Source organism: Pan troglodytes, chromosome 2 (genome assembly GCF_028858775.2).
Source record: "Pan troglodytes isolate AG18354 chromosome 2, NHGRI_mPanTro3-v2.0_pri, whole genome shotgun sequence".
In the NCBI taxonomy this organism is placed as follows: Eukaryota; Metazoa; Chordata; class Mammalia; order Primates; family Hominidae; genus Pan; species Pan troglodytes.
In genome coordinates this window covers 111,463,092-111,479,478 of record NC_086015.1, presented here as the reverse complement: position 1 = coordinate 111,479,478, position 16,387 = coordinate 111,463,092, and the positions used below count along the sequence as shown (strand labels likewise).

Sequence of the window (16,387 nt, the reverse complement as noted above, 5' to 3'; positions counted from 1 at the left end):
GGTTAGGGGCACCAGCCCCTCATGCAGTTGAAAATCCAAGTAGAACTTTTGATCCTCAAGAACTTAACTACTAATACCCCACTGATGGCCCAAAGCCTTGCCAATAACATTAACAGTCAGTTAACACATATTCTGTATATTATATGTATTATATACTGTGTTCTTACAATGAAGTAAGCTAGAAAAAAGAGAATGTTATTAAGAAAATTACAACAAATATAGTTATTATTCATTAAGTGGAAGTGGATCAGTCATCAAGGTCTTCATTCTCATCATCTTCATGTTGAGTAGGCGGAAGAGGAGGGGGTTTGTTTAGCAGGAATAGCAGAGGCAAAAGAAAACCCATGTATAAGTGGACCAGTGCAGTTGAAACCCGTGTTGTTCAAGGGTCAACGGCACTGCTAACACATGAGATGCCCAGGACATCCTAATGAAGATAGGTGGACAGGATTGGAGAAACCAGAAGATTCCATAATATTCTTAAATACATAGATGCCTACTGCTCAGAACCACCTACCCTAGAAGTATTTAGAGTTTTCTGCTTACAAAGAATGAAATAGACCAGGTGCAGTCGCTCATGCCTGAAATCCTAGCACTTACGAGGCCAAGGCAGGCAGATTACTTGAGGTCTGGAGTTCGAGACCAGCCTGGCCAACATGGCAAAACCTCCGTCTCTACTAAAAGTACAAAAATTAGCTGGGCTTGGTGGCGTACACCTGTAATCCCAGCTACTCAGGAGGCTGAGGCACAAGTATTGCTTGAACCTGGAATACGGAAGTTGCAGTGAGCTGAGATTGTGACCCTGCACTCCAGCCTGGATGACAGAGCAAGACTCCGTCTCAAAAAAAAAAAAAAAGAATGAAATACGAGAGTTTTATAGCCCCTTTATCAGTTCAGTGGTTTAAAAGTGTTCTGTGGCTGGGCGTGGTGCCTCACACTTGTAATCCTAGCACTTTGGGAGGCCAAAATGGGCGGATTGCCTGAGGTCAGGAGTTCGAGCCCAGTCTGGCCAACATGGTGAAACCCCCCCATCTCTACTAAAAATACAAAAAAGTTAGCCAGGCGTGGTGGCATGCGCCTGTAATCCCAGCTACTCTGGAGGCTGAGGCAGGGGAATTGCTTGAACCAGAGAGGTGGAGGTTGCAGTGAGCCAAGATTGTGCCACTGCACTCCAGCCTTGGTGACAGAGCGAGACTCCATCTCAAAACAAACAAACAACAAAACAACAACAACAACAAAGTGTTCTTTATGTCAGTCATGCTGCAGTATGAAATTTTGATATACGTTATGACAATATGTTACTTTAAAAAGTATATCTTCTCTGGTATTTTCAGCTACTGTTATTGTTTTGGGATATAATATATCAGACAAGAAGTATTTAACCAAAACCCAGCTGACAATTTCAAAATGTTCTAAAAATATTTATTGATATGTTGATAATGATACCAGTAATAGTGATTGATATCATCAATGTTAGCATCAACATTGTTCAGTAACAATAGGATCTGGTCAAATGTGATATCTGTGTTATGAAAAGCTATACATGCATACTTCAGAGATAGTGTGAGGCAGTTCCAGACCAAAGTAATAAAGCAAATATTACAATAAAGTAAGTCACTTTTTTTAGTTTCCCATGGCATATAAAAATTATACTTAGGCTACATTTTAGTCAAGTGTGCAATAGCATTATGTCTAAAAAACAATGTACATACCTTCATTAAAAATATGTTATTGCTAAAAAATGCTGTCACAGAGGCAGGAAGTGAGCATATGCTCTTGGAAAAATGATGCCAATAGACTCACTTGATGAAAAGTTGCCACAAATCTTCAATTTGTAAAAAACACATTCTTTGAGAAGTGCAATAAAATGAAGCGCAATGAAACAAGTGTGTGTGGTGTGTGTGTGGGGGGGTGTGTGTGTTCAGAGAGATAGGAGTGTGCAATGGCAAGAAAACTCAATTTAAAGCAAATTTGGATTGAGACCAAATATATAGTAATAGAATTTGCATTATTAAATAAAGTATTGACATTGACTCATACTCCTAGAAGTCTATTCTCATTATGATGATGCTACTGTTTCTTCCATTAGATTGATGAATTGCTGAAGGAAGCAAAAAGTAAATTCATCTCAGTAAGTGAAAATCATTTCATTGAGCATGAATTTTTGGGGTCCAGCCCCATACTAAAATAGTCACAAGTTGAATACCAAATGGTCTCTAGCCTAGGCCATTCTCAGTCAAAGGCAAACATACAACGCTTGTTCAAAGGAAGAAATATTATTACCTGAAATTTAACAAAGATCTTGGAAAATATTTAAATAGGCTAAAGCGACTTGTAATTTTTTTTCCCCCGAGTAGGCATGTTGTTCTGAAAGCTCTCCGGGCTGACATTGCCTGTTTACTTATTGATTGCGTCTTTTTCACTGTGCCAACAGCGTTCTAGCCTCAGGGATCATTTTCCAATGTAGCTTTTTAAATGTTTTTAATTAGGACATTGTAATGGATTAAAGGCAGGCAGAGACTGAAAAGTAGCTACCTTTCTACACACACCTTAGGCAAACACACACTTCAAAAACATTCCGTCTGCCCCCCTCCCCCCGCCACCCCCCCCCCCTTTCAGTCTCCCTCTTGCTGCCCTGCCCCTCTCTCTTCAGGAACCCTTGGTTTCAGTTGTTGGAGTTTGGGGGCAGGGTGAAAAATCAATCATCCAGCCCTCACCTTCCAATTCCATGCAGTTAAGAAGTTGGCAAAATGAGCAAGCAGAGGATCAAAGCGTGGTATCAGCTTTAGCAGTGGTAAAGCTGGATTGGATAACACTACACGTTCCAAGCACAATATCAGCTTTAGGTAATGGGCCAGAGAGCACAGGGTTCTTTATTAAACTGCAGGAAATGCAACTGGACCTACTTCCCTTCTGCTCTATGTCTGCACTGGGGACTCACTGGACCAGGACTTATTAGCCATCTTGAAGTAGAGGCAAGAACGAGAGACCCAGAAGGACCCACCTGTAGCGAGCTGACTACATGGGGACAAAGACAGGCATGTACAGCTCCTAGGAGCACTTGTGAGGCAGGAGAATAGGGTCTGGAGGCAGGGAATCTAAGGCCAATTCACGCCGACTTCCTAGAACTAAATCAAAAGGAAAACCCCCACTTTCCACACCCAAGTGCCCAAGTAACAAGAGGACCAGAGGCTACTCCCTTTGCAACACCCCTCACCTGCCACCCTTTTTCTGCATTGCAGGTGAAAAACTGAAAGTCCCTCTGATTGGTCCCCTCTCACAACCAATCAGGTTGGTTGTGGGCCAAGTCTTCATTTGCGTGGGAGTATTACTTTGTAACTTCACTTCAGCCTCTAATTGGTCACTTTCCACAACTAATCAGACGTTTGCATTCTGATTGGTCCCTTCCAACCAATCAGACTGATCACAGGCCACTACTTCATATACATAGGGTGTACACCAAGTAACCAATGGAAACTTCTAAAGGGTATTTAAACCCCAGAAAGTTCTGTAACTGGGCCCTTGAGCTGCTTGCTCGGCCTGCTCCCACCCTGTGGAGTGTGTTTTCATTTTCAATACATCTCTGCTTTTGTTGCTTCGTTCTTTTCTTGCTTTGTTTGTGAGTTTTGTCCAATTCTTTGTCCAAAGCGCCAAGAACCTGGACACCCTTCACCGGTAACACTTGGGTCTGAGAGACCTAGAGAAAAAGAGAAATGACTCATGAACACTTAACTTCGTCAGGTAAAGAAACCTGGCAGAGTGGGTATCAAGTTTTCCCCAGTCTCACCAATCAGAAAAACCATCTTTCTCCCAAGAAAAGAGATGAGTGAGCAGGGAAGGGAGGGGCTGTAGTACTTTCCCCAAGAAGGCCATAATTCTAGATACACATGGAGAAACAATTATATTCCATTTATTCACTAAAAATAATACACAAGTTTTATTTTTCCCCCTTTCATATCAAGCACTGGTTAGAGATGACCCAGAAATCCAAAGATGGAAAGAACTTTACTGAGGTAAAGTTTATTTATGTTCATCATTTCGATGATATTAACCCTCTTTTTCAATCGGAAGCAAAGGATTTTTAGATGGGCTAATTCAGTCTCTCTGAGGAGCTGATACAGTTTGTTGTAAATGTGTTTTGCTTCACAGACAATAGTGCTGTGATGGAATGGTTGGTCCATGAGTCTGTGAATAAATGAATAAATCACACACCTGTTAAATTGTGTGCTGCACATAATCAAGGGGTTGTGATGTTGTTTTTTTTTTTAAAGCAAAAATGTTGCTTCTCTCCATTTGCTGCTCCTAAACAATTTCTAAATGTAGTGTCTTGTATTTTCCCCATTTAGTGAAGTTCAAAGTACTTCATGGTGCTCACACATGTGAATTCTAAATCTATGTATTGTCCCCATCAATTCTCAGAGTTGCAAATATAAGCACTGTGATTTGGCATAGGAGCAAATTAAAATATACCAACATTCTAATCCTTCCCCAGGTCATATTGTAAGTCAGGGTTGGAGAAGTAGGAGTGATAGAGTCTGAAAGGATACCATGAAGCATGCCACTCACCTGGGCAGGCACCCCATGGGAGTGTATAAGGATGTAGGATTCTGGAGGAACCCACAAAAGTCCTGGAGCCTTAGGCTCCAATTCAAGAACACCTACCATGAATGACATCTCCATGCCAGGAACGTGACCACTGTGTCCACTGGCCAGGCCAACAGAAGGAGGAAACCATGAAGCTGCTGGGTTTTAAAACTTATGCATGGATAGCTTCCAAGCTCTCAGTTGTATCATGTAGTTTAAAAAAAAATGTCCTCTTCCTGAGTGGGGAACCGCAATCCATTATGAATGAAGACACTGCATTGTTATCTAAGTAGACAATAATGACAATATTGATTTTTATTTACTTTGTACCAATTATCTCCCAAAATATTCAGAGAAAAGGGTACAGACTCTGATTCTTCAAATTCATGCTCCATATTCTAGTTGTTTGTCATTGGTCAAATGACTGAGCCTACCTGAATTTGTTTACTAAACCAAAAAAAGGGGAGGCATAAAATTTTTATAGAGTAGAGGTTTTGAGGGAATTAAATGAGTGTGGTGTGTGTGTGTATGTGTAAAACGTGTAGAAGTTATAGGCTTTTACTGGGTTTGGCCACTTTGTGTACTACTTAGTTTCTTGGTCTACCTGGTTCATATATATTTGTCTATGGCAGCATATAAAGACATTCTTTAACTTGATGTATGATAGAAAGAGAGAGAGAAAATGAGTAGGAAAAAAGGAAAATGAAAGAAAAGCAGAACTGAAAATGACTGAGTGTGGTATCACTAAGAACTACATCCAGTTGGTTATATAGCTGTCTTAGTCACAGTGCATTGCTAAACTCTGTTATATTACAATGCAGGTCTAATATAAATCTACAATTCCCCCTCACTAACAACTGAAGAAGACTCCCAAGAGAAAGGTTAAACGAGTGATCTATAGTCTGGGGTAAAATTTCCTTTCCTTGTATTAATTCAGCTGAGCCTTCACTGCATGCTCTGAGAGGGTGCATTTTTCTCAGCCCACCCGTTTTCAGTGTTTCCTCATTCACTTGCTCCAAGTTCACTTTACTTTGAGAAGAGCCCTTATCACTGTGTTGCTAGTACATTGAGCCAAAACTCTAGCCACTATTTACTTGGAATGCCATTGAAATACTTTCTTATTTTTGTTTTCCCAAAGCCTTCTTTCTCTTTCTTATCTGAACTTTGTATGTCATCACTGTGGAGCTGAGGAGATTTTGTTTTTGTTTTTGTTTTTGTTTTTGTTTTCGTTTTTGTTTTTGTTTTCGTCCTCTGCTCCTTTTGATGGAAGGAGTAATTTCCATATTGGTTTCGATTTGAACAGTGGATTTTCTCACTGGGTAAAACAAGAATGCCATGACACTTTCTGTGTAATTTCTGTATATTAAAGGTATCTATGGCAGTAGCAGATCAAGGCTACCCTCCTTAACCATTTACATCCAATGCTGAGTGTGATTCTAAAGCACTTAAAGTGATACTGAAAACTATTACTTTTAAGTGGCATTTTCAGAGGTTTGGCAGTTATAAAATAACCAAGTAGGAAGCATCAGTGAAAGCCATCTGGCCTTCAAATACTGCTTGTCTCTCCCTCACTCTATTATCTTTCTAGAGTTCCTGAAACCCTTAGCTTTGTTCATTCTTCAATAGACAGTATTTATTAATGTCCTTCAAGTGTTCCATCAGGGAGCCGGGTGGTGGGAATTAATACAACAGTATATGTATATGAATATACATGGGGCTGTACCCACAGAGCTTATTAAACAAGTGTTGTCAATGATGGGTGCCAAGTACCATGACAGGAGAAGCATGCTTTACTTAGGAGCCTTCCTGGGAACTTCTAATCCATGAGGGTAGAGGGAGGCAGAAGCTTCCCGGAGGAAGTAATATTTTTAACAACCCTATCCTGTCATTCTTTTGAACCAAGGCATTTATTTATCCTTTTTGAAATGCAAACTACTTACCACTTACCCAGGAGAATAACACTTTTAGATCATAAGAACTCTGGGTATGTTGGCATACATTAGTTTGTCCACAAGCTGAGGCCCTGAGGAAATGAATATTAGAATTATTAAATTTTAGATGGCAGCAAAAGGAAGATTAAGCCCATGGCTCTGTTTAAAGATCAGGAGGCCACTTCTATGGGGAATTTTTGTCTGCAGAACTTTGGGGTTCTGGGGATTAAGATAGGGCTTAGGCTCAAGACACTAAAATAGGATTCAGGTTACATGGATGATTTCCCCTACATTATAGTTTTGCCTAAGCCTATTCTACTCTTGAGCTAGTCCTTACAACTCCCACTCATCAGGGAAAATGCCTCCACTTGGCTTCTGGATAGTGAAAGTGAAGTGTGAAATGTAAGAGGAAAAGTATCTTTATAAAATCTGATATGCCCAAGATAGTTCTGCACCAAGACAAGTTTAGCTGGAAAAAATTCATCTTTCTGTTTTTCTACAGGTTATCTCTATGATCTCTCCTTGTATGTAAATTATTTATAAGAGTGTGATTCTAAAACTCAAGGTAAAAATTCGTCACTCACTTTTTGTTTACATGAATACATGCCAGAACCTACACTTCCCCATTCTTACAGCATTACAAAAATGCCGATACATGAGTCTCCTGTTTATTAACTGGAAAAGCGTTCAACTGAAAATCCCCACTGTGTAATTTATACAGGCACTTTGAGATGTAATAAAAATCCCTAACCCTAATCTCAACCTCCGTCCTTTTAAAATCCAATTCAGAACACTTGTCAAGTGACTGACTAGAAAGGTGCCTTCCATTAAGCAAATGCCAGGAGGTGTTTTCTTCTGAAAATGAAGAGAGTTAGCAAGTGATCAGCAACTAGGAATTTTGTCTCTATCCTTCCTGTTGTGAGAGCTCTAACTCTGAGCCAGGATCCCTGCCTCCAGCTCTTAGGAGTTTGTGTGCATGTGTGTGTGTGCGCATGTGTGTGCATGCATAGTCATGTTTTGGAGTGAAGAGGAAATTCAACTCTGACTTTCCACTTTTCCTGTGGACAAAGATCTGTTCCTTGTGTCCCCACGTGGCACTGTGGAAATGGGGCATGCGTCACAGAAAGGATAACATTTTATAGGCTACAGTGCACTAGAGCACGTTAACTTTTATCCCAACAACAAACCTGCAGAAAAAGAGTAGGTTAGTTACAGATGTTCTTTGGCTTACCAACTTTCAACCTATGGATATTCACAGATAAAATCCCAAGCTCTCCTGTGAGAACGTACTACATGGTACCAGCAGATGATATGGAATGTATACTGCTGCCTTTTGAACTCAAAAACTGCTGTTCACCATCAATGCATTTGCTGTGTTTGTGAGAGTTTTTTTTGAGAAGTTTTCCCAAGCATTATTAACCACATCAGGTTCAATAAATCCAAGAAAATGGAGAGTGTTCAAAGTCCTTGTTGATATATACAATTACCATGGAAACAGAAGAGATTTTTAAAAACTAGAAGTGATGAGAAAAAGAGGAACTCTTCACACGAATATAGGATGAATTATTCAATAGTAGAAATGATTATAAAGGGCAAAGAGCAAATCGTGCAACATACAAAAGTGCTGTGCCTGTGCCCGTGGACAATATTAGCAAGAGAATGGAAGAGGAAGACAAAGGATGACTTTTCTTGAGTCGGCACCTTGACACTAGATGGGCAGAGGAGCCTCCTGTTCATTCCGGGGAGGGCTAACATGGGAGAAGTTTAAGAGCTGGCCAAAGAGACTCTGCTCTTGAAACTGTTGCCTCAAGGCAAAGGGATGCCTCTTCCAGTCTGGTTCACATCCACATGAGGGGCGAGGCGACGAGAACGCAGGCTGTGGCTCCTAAGGGCCTCCTCAGGACACTTGGGAGATCCCCAAGAACAGTTATCTGCCCCCACAGACTTCCAGCAGAGACAAATGACAAATGACAATAATTTTGGGGAAAATGTCCTTCACTCATTCAAAAGCTATATTTTTAGTGCCTTCTATGCACCAAACATTATTTTATCACCTAGGCAGACATGGCATTGAACATGCATAAACAAGAACACCAGCTTTTATTAAAAGCTTTGAGAAACTGATTCATGCTCCTATTCCTGGAAGAGCATTTGTGACAGCAAGCTTAGTCACTTTGGAATTTCCAACAAACAGATTCAATTACAACCATATTGTAAGTAGAATAGTTTCTGTGTTAGTAGTTGCCAGTCTAATAATGAGGAAACTGGGCTATGCAGGGCTTAAGACACTTGTCCTAAGTTGTCAGAGGTGGAATGGAGTCAAATCCAGCTGTTGATTTCAAACTAGTGCTCTCATCTATGCATCTCAATTCTTTACAATATGATCCAACATACTGTCCTATAGATGAACCAAAAACTGACTCTAAAATTTCCTTTCTCCAATTCTTGGAAGCCAATGACATGCAATGTCTTCAGTTTTATTTTTTGCATATGATGAAGAGCTACTTTCTAGTAACTTACTAAGTATTTACTAAGGATTACTACATTATGGCATAATGATCTAAAATTAGCACATTATTACAGTTTACCAATGACTTAATTCTGTGCTATACTAAGAAGATTGCATAGCACCAAAGAACTGTTAATTCTGGCATGTGACTCACTTAGAGACAAGGAGATAGTTTGGAACTTCTGTAATTTTTAGTAAATAGGCTATACATTTTGAGTGTTGTTATCATCAGTGGGCTGGAGATTTCCATTTCTGCCATTCTTACCTTTCATTATAACTCACTGTTAATTTGATTTTTAAATTCTCATTTAAATTGTGGTGGATTGTTGGGTTAATCCTACAATGAATAGTAATGTATCAACAGCATTTCACCTTAAATCTATCCAATGACTGGATTTTAAGACATAAGTCTATTAAAATTCAAAGTAGTAATTTATTTTGCTAAAGCACAAACGTGTAGAATCCACACTCACCCGGCAAATATACTGAGATGCTCATTATATTTATCAAATTCTTTTTATTAGAAAGCAGAAGTGAGTAGCAGAGGAGTGAATGCAGGATATTTCTGCTCAAGCTTGAGAACATCGAGTATTATTTTAACCTCTAGAAAACTAGTACTGCTATCTTTTAGGTCTAAGTACCATTCATTATTGGCAAGCTACCTAAAAGCTATGTCTAACCCCTTCTTCCTTGCTGCCTCCCAGCACAGAGGCTGGAACATAAAATATGTGGTTTGCCCATCTTTCTTGAAGCTAGGGACAGTCATGTCATCCTGTCTGGCCCATGAAATGTACATGGAATTCTTCTGGGGGAGACTACTTAGAGAGTTTTATATTTCCTGATGAATTACCTCCAAATAATATTGAAGACAACGCCTGGAACAACAGCCATTCTGTAACTACGAGGAAAGTAGCAAGAGAATCACAAAGATCTGTTACTAAAACCCTGAACCTATGCTGATAGTTGCCTACCTACAGATTTCTTTTTATGGGAGAAAGAATAAAACCCTGTTTGTTAAGCTCAATGAGCACTGAGTTTATTGTTAGGATCCAAAAGCAAATGCAGTAATACTTATATATAGATAGGTACGGATTTAGATGCTGACTTTTGTATATAATCCTTATTTGTAATATTGCCTCTGGGAAAAAGGTATTCTGGGTTTAAACAGATTTATTAATTAAAAAATTAAAACATAACCTTCTAATTGATAAATAATTTCAAGTGTGTATTTTCATCACCTCTCCCTCAATCTCACACTCTCATTAGCACCCTCACAAGCATTTGAGCACACACACCTGCTCCAAGACCTGTGTTTTCCCCTATTACCTAGTGATGGGATGATAAATTGGTTTCATCTTAGGCGCCAATGGTGATAGATTGGGAATGGCTGTCTGGATCACAATGTTGAAAATAATTTTGAGGCAGACAACACAACTCATAAGGAAGAGTGCTGTGATCAATCGGCCAGGTCTGCCAGGGATGTGAAAAATGGACTGGCAGCACCTGTGTTTTTGTAACAGTTGACCTGATCCAGTGTATCAAATTTTAATTGCTCAATCTAGCATAATCCCTTCTCTTCTCTCAACCCTGTAGGTAGGAATTTAGTATTTTCAAACTGGGACATTTGGTCTCTATGTTGGCTATAGTTCACTAACTAGAAAGTCAGGGTATAGTAAAGAAAACAATAGCCAGCTAAAGTATTTAAGTGGGAACTATATTAAAATGTCATGTCTTTAAAAATGTAAACATATATAGTCATGAGGTGCACCACTTGCTTTTCCCTTCAAGGAATAACTTGCTGTCGGGTTGCAAGATGTGCAGTTAGCCGACAGCATCCAGCTACACCGTCTGTAGAATCCACCTTAACTTTCAAGCCAAGGCCATGCACATCCTAGGCAGACCCAGACAGTGCCTGGGCATGGAGGTTCATGGCCAGGCCAGGCCATTTCTATCCAGTGTGGGACTCTCTTGCAGGCAGTCTTTGCTATGGGACTTCCATTATATTGGCTAAGACTTCGTCAGATCTACATCATGGACTGAGACACTCCCAGCTCCATCCTGCTTCCTTCTGCCTCTCCTTTCATAAGTGGCACATCAGCATCCCTGTCTGATATGGTTGAGCTTTGTGCCCCTACCCAAATCTCATCTTGAGTTGTAATCCCCAGGTGTTAAGGTAGGAACCTAGTGGGAAATGATTGGATAATGGGGAAGGTTTCCCTCAAGCTGTTCTCATGGTAGTAAGGAAGTTCTCATGAGATCTGATCATTTTAAAAGAGTGGCACTTCCTCACTCACTGGCTCTTCTCTCCCTGCCACTATGTGAAGAAGGTCGTTGGTTTCTCTTTGTCTGCTGCCATGATTCTAAGTATGAGGCTCCCCCAGCAATGTGGAAATGTGAATCAATTAAACCTCTTTCCTTTACAAATTGCCCAGGCTCAGGTATTTTTTTATAGCGGTGTGAAAATGGACTAATACATTGCCCCACCTTGATCAGTCTCCCTTTATCTTTCCCAGGTGTGACCCCCTCCTCCTCATACACTTGTAATTCTGCTTCCTGGAGAATCCAAACTGATACCTATACCTACTATGGATATGACTACTTAAATATACCAAGCACTTATCATGAGTGGGCATATACAACATGCCCAAAGAGGCAAAGTGCTAGGTTGGCTTTTGCATCAGAGAATATTGATTAAAATCCCAGGCACAAATCATCGAGTGGCTTCGAACTAGTGTCTTATTCTTTTTTTTTTTTTTTTTTTTTTGAGACGGAGTCTCGCTCTGTCGCCCAGGCTGGAGTGCAGTGGCGCGATCTCGGCTCACTGCAAGCTCCGCCTCCCGGGTTCACGCCATTCTCCTGCCTCAGCCTCCCGAGTAGCTGGGACTACAGGCGCCCGCTACCACGCCCGGCTAATTTTTTGTGTTTTTAGTAGAGACGGGGTTTCACCGTGTTAGCCAGGATGGTCTCGATCTCCTGACCTCGTGATCCGCCCGCCTCGGCCTCCCAAAGTGCTGGGATTACAGGCGTGAGCCACCCCGCCCGGCCTAGTGTCTTATTCTTAAGGTGAGGATGATCATGGTGATACCTGATGGGACTGTGTGAGGATTAAATGAGATAATCATGAAGTTGATTTCTAAACTATTATGCACTGTATTACTTTTAGTTGTCACTATTATTTTATAATTTCAAGCACTTTTACATATCAATTACCAGCTGATTAATTAACATTCCTTTATAAATATTTATTAAGCCTTCACCATGTAACTGGTACTGGTCTAGGAACTGAGGAAGGCAAAGTTCCTGCTCTAGTGAATCTCAGATTTTCTAAATTAATCAAGTAAATATGAGTTTCATTTAAAATAAACTAAGCAACAGGTCGCTAACATAGGTGGTCATATCTTTGCTTGGTTCGATTCTAATAGCAGCTTGGATTCGTCCCAGGATTCGTCTTTGTTGATCTTTCCTGCTGAACTACCTTTTCTTTCTTTCGGTTTCACCATCCTTGATGCTGTGAATCCTGCAGGGAGCTAACAGGCTGGTGTGATAGCTTCTTACTACACCTACAGCTCAGCGAGTCCCGCCACTTGCTTTATACACTTTGATTTTTCTCTTTGCTTCTCTCTCCTATCTGACCCCCCTTTTCCTGAACACTTGCTGCATCTCCCCTCTCTGCCCCCTATTTCTCTTTTCTTCACTTTTGCTTTACTTCTTTTACTGCCCCATTCTGTGGGAGACCCTACCTCTGTTTCTTCAGGTGGCCCTGTGGGTGTGAAAGAACAAACTTCTGGGCAGGCATACACCAGTGGTACACCAGCGGTACACAGGAAGACACCCCTCCCAGGAAACAATACCTCTGCCTCTGACACTTCCGGGAGCCTTGTAGCCACAGGAATCAACACATGTCTCTGCAACACTTCAAATTAACTCAGGCCTCAACAAGGCAGAGAGGGATGTAGCCATACAGGCATGGTCAGGGCGAGCTTATCACCATTCACTGGGAGACTGGCTGGAATGTGGCTGTGCCGAGTGAAAAGTCAAATGTCTGCCTAATAGCAGAGCCCTCCGGTCCGAAACACAAATGGCCCACTACATTCCTCACTCATAATTTTTAAAAAAATTTTTAAAAAATCTTTTACCCTAATGTCCAGTAGGCTATTGAACACTGGCTATCAATTTTTTGCCCTATGCTCTACAGTTAGAAATAAATGGCCAGGCAGGGTGGCTCACGCCTGTAATCCCAGCACTTTGGGAGGCTGAGGCGGGCAGATCACAAGGTCAGGAGATCGAGGCCATCCTGGCCAACATGGTGAAACCCCGTCTCTACTAAAAATACAAAAAAATTAACCGGGCATGGTGGCGTGCCTGTAGTTCCAGCTACTCAGGAAGCTGAGGCAGGAGAATTGCTTGAACCCGGGAAACAGAGGTTGCAGTGAGCTGAGATCATGCCACTGCACTCCAGCCTGGGTGACAGAACGAGACTCCATCACAAAATAAACAAATAAATAAATGTGTGTGCATAAATATGTACACACATATACATATGTATATTTTATATACACAAGTATTTGTATATCTAAAACAAGTTTCACAAAACAGTACCCTCATTACATGCATAGCTCAAATTCTTTAATTTCTTTATAATCTAGTTATCTTAATAACTTTTTAAAATGCTGGTTTTGACCTAGAGATTTTTAACCTTGTGTGTGTGTGTGTATATGTGTTTGTGTGTGTGTGTGTGTATGTGTATCTGTTTGTGTGTATGTGTGTGTGTGTATGCATATGTGCGCGTGCCATTTCTACCCCATGTGATGAAGCCTATGGATCCTTTCTTGCAGTGTTTTTAAATGCATAAAGCAAAACTCTTAGGCTTACAAAGGAAATCAATGATATTGAAATACAATTCTATCCTTGGGCCTCTTGTGGGGAGAGGGCAGTGTCCACAGACCCCAGGTTAAGAATCTCTGCATGGGTAAATTGATTTCCCAGCTGACTGCTGAGCCACAACCTGCAGTTTGGAAAATAAGGCTGTACAAAGCCTCAGAACATTTTGCTGTAGTTAAGTATTTCAGATGCTTATTATCCTGTCACGGTTTTAACCCTCTTTTCCCTCCCTTTCCCCATGCTCCCTCTATCCAGTCACCCACACCCCACCACATGCACATGCATGCGTACTCACTTACAAGCAGGCACATATATGTTGCCACATATCCACATACACATAGGCACACACATGCACAGGTACACACATGCAGATCTTAGGTCACATATCTGGAATGAGATGAGGCACTAGACCACTGGGTCCAGCCCCTCCTGTGACCCCAGTCCCACTCCCTGACTGCCTCTGTGTCACAGCTCCTCTGGCTCCTGCCTCAGAACTACTCCAGTGGCTCATTATCTCTGCAGGGCTGTGCTCACCATCACGACTTTCTTGTTTTCTTTCACAGCATTGTGAGCCAATAGGTGCATTCTGCCTCAGAATAGTGGTGGAGACTGGTGGTGGCACAGCCCAGAGCCCTTGACGTTTATTTTCTCAGGCTTCAGTGAACCTTCTGTGGCAGGTGTTTCCTTTTGATAGGTGGCAGTTCCTCCCTGGGTCACTCCAGCCTGCAGCTGAAGCCCTCACTTAGCTCACTGTGGCTGTACTGAACACACCGCCTCCCTACATGGAGCAGCCTAGCCAGGGGGTGCGGGGAGGAAAGGTGGTTGCTGCCACAAATGAATGACTCAGCTACCTTCTCCAATGGTTTGATATTGACGTTTCCTCCTGTCATAGCAAAAATGCCCAGGTGAACTGTTTTCTCCATCGCATGTAGGAAGATGATGGTTGTCTGAACTGATTCCAGGTAATGGACAGTGGTAAGCGCTCCCTTCTGTTATAGTATGTTATGGATTGAAGTGTGTCTCCCCACAAAAAGATATTACTGGAGTCCCAACCCTGAATATTTCAGAATGTGACCTTATTTGGAGATAGTGTGTTTACCGAGGTAATCAAATTTAAATGAGGTCATTACAGTCTCTAATCCAATAAGACTAGTGTCTTATAACAGAAACGGACACTTACAGAGGGAAGACAATGTAAAGAGACACATGGAGAAGATGGCTGTATTTCCATTCTCATGCTGCTAAAAGGACATACCCAAGACTGGGTAATTTATAAAGGCAAGAGGTTTAATTAACTCACAGTTCAGCATGGCTGGGGAGGCCTCAGGAAACTTACAATCATGGCAGAAGGGGAAGCAAACACGTCCTTCTTCAAGTGGTGGCAGGAAGAGAACTGAGTGAGTAAAATGAGGAAAGTCCCCTTATCAGATCTCCTGAGAACTCACTCACTGTCACGAGAACAGCGTGAAGGTAACTGCCCCCATGATTCAATTACCTCCCCCCGGGTCCCTTCCATGACATGTGGGGATTATGGGAACTACAATTCAAGATGGGGTTTGGGTGAGGACACAGCCAAACCGTATCAACAGCCATCTGTAAGCCAAGGAGAGAGGCCTGGAACAGATACTTCCCTCGCAGCTCCCAGAAGGAGCCAACCCTGCCGACACCTTGATTTCAGACTTCTGGCCTCCAGATTGTGAGACAAGAACAGCAACTCGGCCTGTGTTCTCTGCCCTTGAGGTTGAAACAGGGAGCAGAAGGTTTTATTCCCCCTCTGTGTTGCAGCATGGAGTTCTGAATGACAGATGAGGGGTTGATCACCCTCCACGCCCATGCTAAGCCTTATGGCTTCATGGGGTTCAGGCTTCCTGTGTTCAGTCTTCCGTGTTGCCAGAAAAATTTGCATACTCCCATGAACAAAGAAAGCAGCAGAGGAGAAAGAAGAGCTTTCATTCACTTCCTCTTTGGGGTGAGAACAAGTCTGAATGCTCTAGAATTGATTCTATTAGAAAAACTCTCTGACCCCAAATATGAATATTTTCACCACACCCAATACTCATAATTTTAAAAATAGATCTTTTGAGTTTCATCCTGACTAGTAACCTAAAGATCACTGACTTCTGATTTATTTTTTTATCATGCTCTACAGTTAGAAATGCAAACATATAGACTAGAGAGGGCCACAGAGGTGTTTGATCCCATCACTTCATGTAGGTAGGAAGATGTTGAACCCCTGAGAGGGGTTGGAACTTGTTCAAGATCACACAGCAGGCAGAGTACATCAGGGCCTCAAACCCATATCTTCTGCCCTCTCCTCCTAAGGTCTCCATCACTAACACCCTGTCACGGTCCATTCTGCTAAGGAAGTCTCTACTATAAAATCCCATACCTTGAAAATTAATTGTTTTTCCACTCACACGTTACCACCCTTCCCTCCTGCAAACATTTGGAAGTTGAAAGGTCGCACAGCCTTCATGAAATT

The 16,387-nt window shown here is 41.6% G+C and overlaps 1 long non-coding RNA gene across 3 annotated transcripts; it reads right to left on the bottom strand.

Annotated features, from left to right (window-relative positions):
• Positions 1-1,405: 1,405 nt before the first annotated feature.
• On the bottom strand, positions 1,406-15,526 carry LOC104005673 (uncharacterized). Of its 3 annotated transcripts, XR_010155673.1 has the most exons (4): positions 15,242-15,526; positions 6,525-6,607; positions 4,663-4,869; positions 1,406-3,697 (listed from the first exon to the last, which is right to left on the bottom strand). It is a non-coding gene; the product is annotated as an uncharacterized LOC104005673 (long non-coding RNA). The 3 variants fall into 3 exon arrangements; XR_679096.5 differs by lacking the exon at positions 6,525-6,607 and having other exon boundaries at positions 15,206-15,304; XR_679098.5 differs by lacking the exon at positions 6,525-6,607 and having other exon boundaries at positions 15,242-15,304.
• Positions 15,527-16,387: the final 861 nt, after the last annotated feature.